The sequence below is a fragment of the Callithrix jacchus genome, chromosome 12 (assembly GCF_049354715.1).
Source record: "Callithrix jacchus isolate 240 chromosome 12, calJac240_pri, whole genome shotgun sequence".
Classification (NCBI taxonomy): domain Eukaryota; kingdom Metazoa; phylum Chordata; class Mammalia; order Primates; family Cebidae; genus Callithrix; species Callithrix jacchus.
In genome coordinates, this window is record NC_133513.1 from 38,354,193 (window position 1) to 38,365,848 (window position 11,656).

General features: G+C 40.0%; 1 protein-coding gene across 12 annotated transcripts in view; it reads right to left on the bottom strand.

Annotated features, from left to right (window-relative positions):
- Positions 1–10,066, bottom strand: part of MARCHF8 (membrane associated ring-CH-type finger 8) — a 137,156-nt gene extending 127,090 nt beyond the window's left edge. For 5 of the 12 annotated variants that reach the window (XM_035267608.3, XM_035267610.2, XM_035267602.3 and 2 more), the window contains exon 1: positions 9,935–10,066. The gene's annotated coding sequence lies outside the window, so the exon portion shown is untranslated. Of the gene's footprint in view, positions 1–9,414 lie in introns of all 12 variants that reach the window. The other 7 variants (XM_078345296.1, XM_078345299.1, XM_035267603.3 and 4 more) reach the window with 3 other exon arrangements.
- Positions 10,067–11,656: the final 1,590 nt, after the last annotated feature.

An 11,656-nucleotide genomic window follows, 5' to 3' on the forward strand; every position in this document is an offset into this window, starting at 1 on the left:
GTCATCCAGTACTATCCCTGGCTGGGGCTTAAATAACTTCAACCTGTCTCTAAAGCATCATTTTGCCTAGCTACCTTGACCTCTGTTATTTCAGTGTTAGGAAATGCCCACCACTTATGGTGGCCTACTTCAACATTGGACAGGAGATAGCTGTTAGGAATGTGTCCATTAATGCTAAATCAAGAGCACCATCTGTTCAACAATGGGTATTAGTTTTGAATCACCTGAAACAAGCCTAATTATTCTCTATAAAGCAGCCCTTCAACCTTCTATAAGATTATCTTGTCTTCCTCACCCAAGCCTTTTTCTTCTCCAAGTTGTAAAATGCCCTTTCCCCATGAGCTAGCTTTTTAAGTGATACAATAAAGATTCAACAGGAACCAAAAAACCCAGAATGGTGGAACTGAAAGGAATCAGAGAACAGTCAGTCCAAACCCAATCCCATTTTTATAAATGAGTAAATATGGCAGAGAAAGATGAAGCAAGGCTGCCTGCTAGAAGTCAAGCTTCTCAGAAAACTCAAGAGCATAATTTAAGTTTCCGAATTCTTTTGCCCCTCAGAACTGTACCAAGCTGTACATATGTTGTGGAAAAGGATTTATACTTTTTGTTTTATGAAAATATAGAGACTGAGAGAAAAGATAATCCACCTAGCAATAATTTGTACTAAAAAGGGATGCAGGTGAAAAAAAACTAGGTAATGTAACTTAAAAAAAAAAAAAAACATAAGAAAGGAAATGTAGTCACAGACTACCACCTGGCTCTGCAGATGAATAGTTGTCACTAAATATTTATTACTGATTTCACTAAAAGTAGGGGTGTAACCATAGTCAAAGAGTGGAAAAAGGTAAATGAGGGATTTAAGATGTCTAAATCCTCAACTATCAAAATAGGAAGGCAATGCATAATATTTAAAGTGGATAAATAACAATGGTTGGAAATATTAAAAGTAGGTACTATTAACAAGAGAAGTTTGCCTCTATTTTTCATTACAAGACTTTACGCTCCGTACTTTTTTTTTTTTTTTTTTTTAAATATACTGCCTAGGCTAGTCTTGAATTCCTGGCCTCAAGCACGCCTTCCACCTCAGCCTATCAAAGTGCTGGGATTATAGGCACAAGCCACTGTGTCTGGTCCTATGCTCCCTATTTTAAAGCAATCTCCAAGTATTATTTTGATAAAAATTTCAACATTAATTTTAAGATACAGAAAAATAAGGGATTGGTAATAGATAACGTTGCAGGCAAGTTAATGGCGAAAGAGCACCAAAACACCATTAGTGGGAGTACAGATTGAAATAAAAATGGGACAACCAATTGCCACTATCCAATTTAAACCCCCTGTGACCAAGCAATTCCACTTTTAGTGATCTAGACTGTAAAAATACACCCATAAATGTTCAAAGACATATGTACAAGAATGATCACACCATTTTAAAAGATACAAATTAGAGCACACTAAATATCCACTAACAGGGGAAGGGTTGAATAACTCATGAATATATGTACCCATATATTCTTCCTTCATCTCACAAATATTTATTGATTTTGAGGTACTAAGTATACAGTAGTAAACAGCCAGGCGCAGTGGTTCATGCTTGTAATGCCAACACTTTGGGAGGCCGAGGCGGGCGGATCACGAAGTCAGGAGATCGAGACCATCCTGGCTAACATGGTGAAACCCCGTCTCTACTAAAAATACAAAAAATGAGCCAGGTGTGTTGGCGTGTGCCTGCAGTCTCAGGTACCCAAGAGACTGAGGCAGGAGAATCGCTTGAACCTAGGAGGCAGAGGCTGCAGTGAGCCGAGATCACGCCACTGCACTCCAGCCTGGGTGACAGAGTGAGACTCCATCTCAAAAAAACAAAATAGTAGTAAACAAAACAACCTGCAAAGGAATACTACATAATTATTAAAAGAGAGACTGTGGATCTGCATGTACTGATACAACCAACTGTATGTGCAGTATGATCCCACTTTTATTAAAATACCCAGTAAAATTATATCAGACTTTTTCTTTATGTACTTATAGTATTTTAATTTTTTAGCATTGTAACATTACCTGTATAGCTCTTTTAAAGACAATAAAGACATTTGCTTGTCAGATTGGATAAAAGCAGTAACAAAGGAAAGCAAAAAAGAATGGAGGGAAGGGGCCGGGCACAGTGGCTCACGCCTGTAATCCCAGCACTTTGGGAGGCCAAGACCGGCTGATCACAAGGTCAAGAGATTGGGACCAACCTGGCCAACATGGTAAAACCCTGTCTCTACAAAAAAAATAGAAAAATTAGCTGGGTGTGGTGGTGTGCGCCTATAGTCCCAGCTACTCGGGAGGCTGAGGCAGGAGAATTGCTTGAACATAAGAGGGAGAGGTTGCAGTGAGCCAAAATCGCACCACTGCACCCCAGCCTAGTGCCTGGTGACAGACAGACAGCGAGACTCTGTCTCAAAAAAAAAGAATGGAGGGAGAGAAAGAATCTACTTTTTTGTAAGTCTCTCTCTACAGTAAAATAGGGAAGATGCACATGATTTTCACTTCTAGATTTTACCAGTATATATGCAATCTTACTTCTAAGTGTATAAACATATATATTCAAGAAATTCTCTGACACATTCACAAGAAGAACTAAGTAACAAACAATCTAAATTTTCATCAATGCAAGAATGAACCAATTGTGATCTATTCATACAATAAAGCACCATACTGTAGTTATTAAAACTCAAACCACAAAAGCACAATTCTGGAAGAAAACCTCACGTTATAGAACACATACAGAACAAAATTATTTATATAAAACTTTTTGAAAAGAAAAAAAAAACTATCTTTACTTATGTATGGATACACATGGACCCACAGATTACAAACATGAGATACCGCTTCTCAGCCTAAACATCTGACAATATTAAGGACACAGAACAAGAACTCCAACATCTGCTAATATAAATGCATACTGGTACTACCACTATGGAAAACGATTTATATTATGATAGTCTCCCAAGATTCCTGCCCATGGTTATTCAAACACTAATCTGAGTATAGCTGTGAAGGGACCATGAAGATAAAATAGAAAGAGTAATCTAGATTATCCCAGTGGACCCAATAAATCACGTGAGCCCTTAAAAGCAGAGAATGATCTCCATCTAAAGAAGGAAAAAAAAATATGAGTCAGAAAGATATAAAGCATGAGAGAGATTCCAATCTCCTACTTCCCAGCTTTGAAGATGAAGTAAGAAAGGAGGTCATAAGGTAAGGAATGTGAGTGGCCTGTAGAAGCGGAGAATGACCACCAGCTGACATCCAGCAAAGACACATGAACCTCAGTCCTACAACCATATGAACTGAATTCTACCAACAACCCAAATAAGTGTGGAAGTAGATTTATCTCCAGGGCCTCCAGAAAAGAATGCAGTCCTACTGACAACTTGATTTCAGCCTCACAAGACCCAGAGCAGATAACCCAGCCAAGCCTACTGCACTTCTGACGTATCGGACCATGAAATTTCCAAATGTGAGTTGTTTTAAGCCTCTAAGTTTGTGGTACTTTGTTACACAGCAACAGAAAACTACTACTTCTAGAAAAGATGAAGAAATACATTATCCTGCAACCCAACAGCTATTATGTGACCATACACAAAGAGAAACTCTCGCCCAAGTGCACAAAAAGAAATGCACAATATTCACATCATCATTGCTCATGACAGACGAAAAATGACAATCCAGTCATTCATCAATACTACAAAGAACAAATTGTGGAATATTCATAATGTAACACAGTAACATTATGAGACACCAACAATGACAATGAACTACAGCCACACAAAAATATTAATGAGGGTCAAATCTCATATAGAATAAAAAAGCAAGTGAAAGAAGTATATACACAATACAATTCTAGTTACAAAGTTCAATAGGACAGAGGGAAAAACAACATGGCTTAGAGATACAAATGTGGCAAAACTATAGCAATGAAATAATAAAAACAAAATTCAGCGTAGCAGTTATGTCTCTGGGACATAACAGAATGAGGTCAGAGAGGGGAGACCAAGGGCATCAAATATAATGCTGATTTTGTTCCTAACTGGTGATTACAGAATAACATCACTTAAATTCCATATGTAATTTATAAATATAATATCTACTCAATATTTTAAAAATGAAAACATCAGCCAGGCTAAGTGGCTCACTCCTGTAATCCTAGCACTTTGGGAGGTCGAGGTGGGTGGATTGCCTGAGCTCAGGAGTTCAAGACCAGCCTGGACAACATGGCAAAACGCCATCTTTTAAAAAAAAAAAAAAAAAGAAAAAAAAAAAAAAAATGAAAACATCTAGATAATCGAACTTCTACATAACAAAAAAGAACTCTTTTTATTTTCTTTTCCCAAAACATGTTCATTGAAAAGAATAAATCGAAAAATATAAAAAGTTAAATCATTTTTTAAAATCATCTAAAATTCTCACCACCTAGACATAATCAGTAACAATTTGCTTAACATCCTTCTAGGCGTTTCCTATGAGGTATTTAAATATTTAAATGTATGTATTTAATTTGTTTAATTTATTTAATTTAATTTAAATACAATTAAAAATGTATTTAAATACATACATTTAAATATTTCACATAAAATCTCAGTATATATACACACAGGTCTATGTTCAGTCTATATATGCTTTTTAGACCCTTTTAAAAGGGTTCTATATTTTATTCTGGACATTCCATATAAATGTAATTGCACAGGCCGGGCGCGGTGGCTCATGCCTGTAATCCCAGCACTTTGGGAGGCAAAGGCGGGCAGATCACTAGGTCAAGAGATTGAGACCATCCTGGTCAACATGGTGAAACCCCGTCTCTACTAAAAATGCAAAAAATTAGCTGGGTATGGTGGCGCGTGCCTGTAATCCCAGCTACTCAGGAGGCTGAGGCAGGAGAACTGCCTGCACCCAGGAGGCGGAGGTTGCAGTGAGCCAAGATTGCACCATTGCACTCCAGCCTGGGTAACAAGAGCGAAACTCCTTCTCAAAAAAAAAAAAAAAAAAAAGTAATTGCACAATATGTGGCCTTTTGTGACTGTCTTTTATCACTTAGAATAACGTTTTCAAGGTTCATCCATTTGTAGCACGAGTCAGTACTTTATTCCTTTTTATGCCTCAATAATAATCCACTGCATGGATAAATCACATTATTTAAACCATTCTTCAGTTGATACATGTTCGAGTTGCTTCAACTTTTTGGCTCTTATGATGACTGCTACTGCGAACATTTACATACAACATAGATAGGTTTTCATTTCTCTTGACTATATATCTAAGAGTGGAACTGCTTTGTCATGCTTTATGTCATATTTAGCCATTTCAAGAACTGCCAGAACTGTTTCTCAAAGCAGTTGCACCACTTTACATTCCAACATGTAGATTCCAATTTCTCCACAACCTTACCAACGCTTATTATTACATGACTTTTTGATTAGACACAGCCATCCCAGTTTACTAAGATGCTTACTTAGTAACCATCTTACTTAGTTGGTGTAACATAGTATTTCACTGAGGTTTTGATTTCCATTTACATGGTGGCAAATGATGTCAAACACCTTTTCATGTACTTACTGGCCATTTTTATGTCTTGTCTGAAGAAATGTCTATTCATACTCTGTGTCCCTTTTTTGCGTTCTTCTTTTTTATGACTGAGGTATAAGAGTTCCCTAAGTACTTTGGAAACTAGACCTTTAACAGATACATGGTTTTCTCATAGCAAATACTGGGGAGCATGTAGACAGAATAACAAGAACTCTCACACTGCTTCTAGGACAGTAAAACAGTACAACTGCCTTGGAAAGCAATTTGTATTTAGTAAAGTTACTGGTGTACACACTGGACAAGCAACAAACTCCAATGCTAGATGTATATTCCAGATAAATTCTTACCTTTCAGGAAAAACATGGATGACACTTAGTAACCTAATTTAAGTTAAAAAATTGCAGGAAAAAAATGCACATTAGCATGATCCCATTTATATAAAGTTCAAAAATATGCATAAGCAAACATTTTGAGGGGATATATACATAACAAGTAAAATAACATTATCAAGAAAGCAGGCCAGGTGCAGTGGCTCACATCTGTAATCCCAGCACTTTGGGAGGCTAAGACAGGCAGATCACTTGAAGTCAGGAATTTGAGACCAGTTCGGCCAACATGGTAAGCCAGTCTCTACAAAAAGCACAAAAATTAGTAGTGCATGGTGGCGCAAGCCTGTAGTCACAGCTACTAGAGAGGCTGAAGCAGGAGAATCACTTGAACCCAGGAGGCAGAGTTGCAATGAGACAAGATTGCACCACTGCTCTCCATCCAGCCTAAGTGACAGAGCAAGACTCTTGTCTCAAAAGAAAAAAGAAAACAAAGAAATGATAGACACAGAATTCAGCATGCTGGTTACTTCTGAGAGTAAGGAAGAAGTACACAGGAGGTTAAAATGCTATTAGTAATATCCTATTTTTTCAATGCATGTTTTGTTTGTTTTTTTTTTTTGGTTTTTTTTGAGACGGAGTTTCGCTCTTGTTACCCAGGCTGGAGTGCAATGGCGCGATCTCTGCTCACCGCAACCTCCACCTCCTGGGATCAGGCAATTCTCCTGCCTCAGCCTTCCAAGTAGCTGGGATTACAGGCATGCGCCACCATGCCTGGCTAATTTTTTGTATTTTTAGTAGAGATGGGGTTTCACCATGTTGTCCAGGATGGTCTCCATCTCTTGACCTCGTGATCCACCTGCCTCGGCCTCCCAAAGTGCTGGGATTACAGGCATGAGCCACTGCGCCCGGCCTCAATGCATGTTTTTATACAAATGACACATTTAGTAAACATTTTTTCAAAGAGCTTCACTGACAACTGAAGGTCTTTCTAATACAGGAAGACAAAGCAGATGAGAGCATCACAGTGAACTAAAAACCACACATACACAATGTTGTGAAGTATTTTAAATCCAATAAAGTGTATGTTTTGTAGAACTGAGAAGACAGATTTCCCACCCTTCTCTGCTTCTTTCCACTATTCTGTCCACCTCTGTCTTCCTGATCCCACCTTTACAACTCCATGTCTTGGATTCACTTCTACCTCCTCCAGAAAGCTTTTCTCTTCAACATATCAGCCTGAGGGGCACCCACTCTTCCTCCCAATTTCCGTACCATTTGTACCTCTTCAAAGCCTTCATCACATTATCCTCATATTACACGTTTTTAACTCCTCTATCAGAAATAAGCACCTGGAAAACTAGAACACTGGTCACAACATCAACCTGGCTCTCTAAACATACCAATTTCTTTCTTGACTACTGAATGAATAAATGAACTAGAAAATTCAGGCATTTCCAAGTGAGTTAAGAAACTGGATGTGGCCTAGTTATTTAAAAAAAAAAAAAGAACTCAAAGAAATAAAAAATTTCAAATTACACTCCTTGAAAAAGAATTTCAAAATTGAAAACCCTTCATTATAGCAAAGACAAAGCTGACAACAGTCAGATAAAATATAAAATGTTTATAGTGTATATAGTGACAATTTTCCACATTCATAGGGGGCAGAATAAGAAGGCATTAGAAATTCCTAAAGGATAATTTAGCATCAGAACAGTCCACGGCTTTAGAAAATGCCTTGCAGTCAACCACAAACTTGGGGACCAGGTAGGGTTGTAAAGTATCTTTTACGTGGGGGGCGGGGAAGCACATACCATTTCAAGGCTCAAAAAACTGAGGTTACTTTTAGAAATTTCAGCAATAATTTTAACTTGCCTTCAGATATTTTAAACTACTTACCACCAAAAATATAAACCTAAACATCATGTGATTATGACAGAAATGGCAAGGAAAAAGGGAAAAAAAGAGAAACCACAAATGAATCAATGACATCCCTCAAGAACCAGACGCTACAAATGACAACAAACAGGGTTTCTTGGCTGCTTGAATCAATTCATTCCAGCTTTGCTTTGAGCTAGTTTCTTCCTGGCACTAATTTAAAGGAGACAAGAATGTTGGAACTAAGGCTGCCAGATTTAGCGAATATAAATACAGCAAGCCCAGTGACACTCTAATTTCACACAAACAACGAATCACTTTTTTTCAGTACAAGTATGCCCCCATGTAGTATTTATACTAAAAATGTATTCACTGTTTATCCGAGATTCGTATCAACTAGGCCTCCTGTATTTTATCTGGCGAGTCTAACTGGAGCCAAAAAATAGAAAAGTAATCAATCCAATTTCCTCATTTTGCAGTAGAAACTGAGAACCAAAGAAAGGAACTGTCTTTCTTAAGCTGCTTCAAGATGAGGGAATTGGCTTTGAAAAGGGAAAACCTTTACACTAGGTCACTTTGGTACCACTTACAGTCCATTCCACCTCCAATTATCAACTCAGAGAAGCACCAACCAGACAAGCTGTAAAAGGGTATGATTTCCCTCTTTTAACATTAAATTTCAGGTTTCAGTACATCGCTTAGAACTCTAATCTCCAAAAACAGTTAGGAAACTATGTGTTACTCCTTTAAAAAAAAATCCTGGTACTTTTGTCTACACACTACCACCCCATACTCTGTTTACATGTTCACTCACCATATGAAATAGGACATCCTTTTCTCCTAAATTCAGTTATCTCAAAATCCACAATTTTCTTGCTCCAGGGTCTCAAGATTTCGCACAGGAGCATATTCACATTATTCCATGACTCTTAATGACTTTAATTCCTATGCTCCTTCAGTTTTCGTATTTTTTAGAGTTTTTATATTTTTCACATATGTCCTAACCCATTCGGTTGGCCTCAAAAGTCTTCCGCTTCCATTCTGTATCTGAGCAACTAAATCAGCAATGAGGCATGAAGTCTCACTATTATAAACATACACTCACTTCCCCAGGGACTGGGATGCAAGAAAAGATGGAAAAAGTCTTTATCAGAAATTTCGGGGGCTTTTTTGGTATGTGAGAGTTATACTACTTATCTCTGTAATTACATAGCATGCAATCTAACAAAATAAAGAGAAAATTAATAGAAAACTCCACACATGTAAATAACTCATTTTCCAGATCCCATCAAATTAAAAAATACACAAAACATCTCAACTCCATATAGAGCTCCTGTACCTATGACTCCCAGGGGTCTTTAAGGGTAGTTAGCGTGGGGGTGAGAATAGTGATAGGGAGGCAGAAAACGTTTCCATTTTTATTTATTTATTTTTACAATTTCTGCTTCGAAACAGTTTTGAGATAAAAAGGTTCTGTTGCAATAAAGAAACATAAAACGATAACATAAAGCATTTATAACCCCCACCCATTAAGTTTCATATTAAAAACTTCACCCGGGTGGACAGGAATCCAACTTTTAGGATAAAAACCGATTTAAAGAGCAATGAAAAGTTAGCAATTAAAGGACAAAATAGCTACCTATGCTTTCCCTCTGGCACCCTCAATGAACGCAGGTCTCTCAGGATCACACGTCAGACGTGGAAGGTCCTCGTGGATCACTAGTCCGAGACTGCATTTTACAGATGTGCAAACTCAGGCCAAGGACGAGGATTGACGGGCCCAAAGTCTCACAGCCCGTCAGGGAAGGAATTCACCTGGGACCCGGGGAGGCCGGCCTAGAGCCCTCCGAGCCGACTGCCCCTGCGGTTCCCGGTTCGGCTCGGCCAGACCCAGGGACAGACGCAAGCACCGGGGCGGAAGGACCCACAGCCGGGAGTCGCGCTGCCTCTCCGCAGGCTCCACACCAGGTCCCCAGCCCAGGGGCAGCGCAGGGCCGGGACCTCGGCGGTCGCCCCTGCCCGACCCACCTGTCGCGGACTGCGCGGCCCGCAGCCACACCCCCTGCCCGGGTTGGAGGCTCGGCCGCCCTTATTGGAGGCCAGCGGCTGCGGCTGCGCGCGGCATGGGAGACGCCAGTCCTAGAGACCACTGGAGTTACCTCAGGTGGGCTCCGAGCTGGCGGCGCGACCGCCCCAGCCTGCCTTGAGCATGCCTGAGACGCGGACGCCGCAGGGCCGCACCTCCGCCAGCGCGTCGCTTGTTTACACTCCTCCGCGGGAGGACGCCGACTGGCAGGTCACGTGACGCGAGCGTCCCTTGTCCGCCAGGGTTGGGCGGAGGCGTTGCCCTGGCGACGACGGCGCGCTGGGGGCGGGCTGCAGCGGGTGCGGCTGCGCGGCCCATCTGTGCTTCCACCCTTTCGCTGTGCGGAGGCGAGAACCCACCCGGCTTGGAACGGAAGACTGACTTCCCCAGCTCCGCCTTTGTCATTTAGTGTCTCCTGGGCCTGCTATCATATGTTATTAATATAAGGGTTTTGGAAGGAAAAGGGGATTTTGTCTGGCAAAAGGATGTTGTACTTGGAGAAAAAAATGGAAAATACTTTCTTACCTGAGGCTATCAACCAGGAGGGAAAGCGAAGTAATAAGTAATGTCAGTTTTTGCCTTGACAGATTTTTGTTTGCTTTCGCTCCCCAATCTGGACTGAAAGGCAGATGCCCACAACATAACCTTCTCAGCCAGAGAAACGTCCTACTTTTAAGGTTTTCTTTTTAATTTTCTATGGGGATTCATCTTTGTGTACATATAGAAGTCTAAATATTTGATTCTGCATCTGCATTCAGCTTTTGTCAACGTCAAATTTTCCTAATTATTCCTCTGGCACTTTCATCACTGTCTACCAAATCCAATTTTCCTAAATCAAACTTCGCAGAAATAGTTTCAACCACTGCCAAATTCTATTTCTCCCACATTAAAAAAATTCTTAAAAGATGAATAATTTGGATTTCTTATTAAATTCAAGAATTAATTATAAGCAAATCCTCTCAAATATTCCACGGTTGTTCTCTTGTCTAGGAGTGATCTATCAATACCTAATCAATTCCTCCCTACAATTCTGACCACTTCACATAGTTGGCTAAGTAAAGAGCAGATTGTCAGGTTCAAAACAGTGTGCTCAAAATATCCTCCAGATCAGCAAGGTCAAAACATCTTCATTTCTATAACACAGCTAGAATACAATATTGCAAAGAGCAGAAAATGGTGAATTTTCTCCATTTGTCTTTTACTACGGAAATAGGTTATCGAGGCCAGTTACCACAACCCGGTTGACTCTATTCCTGGCAGCAGGTGTTCCTTGAAGGCAGCACCAATATCTTCCATTGATATAGCTTATGCCTAGGCCAGGCTTGGTGAGCAAACAGTTGGTTGACTGATCTATGGATATGGAATCCTGCCATTCTTCTGCAGGAAGTGGCAGAACCTTTGTAGTTCCATAGAGATATGTGGGCTATGCAGGTCTGATAAGCAGTACTTGAAGGCAAAACTAGGGTGAGTCCTGGCTCAGGCATTACTGTCTAGGCAATTTCCTTAACTTTTCTGAGTCTCCCTCCAGCTATCTAAAAGATACCTACTGAATAAAGTGGTTATGAGACAAAATGAGGTAATGCCTGTATAACACTCCTAAGTGCCCAATACATACAGTGCTGGGTAAATGTTAACCATATATGATCTTTGACAACAGAATATTAGTATAGGAGGTCAGAGTCCTGAGGGAAAGGGGGCTGACAACTTGAACGTGTCCAGGTCCTGGGTCCAGATTCTTGCTACCTGGAGTGAGTTCAAGAAGGGATTGCCGACTGGGAGCCATGTCTCAGGTCTG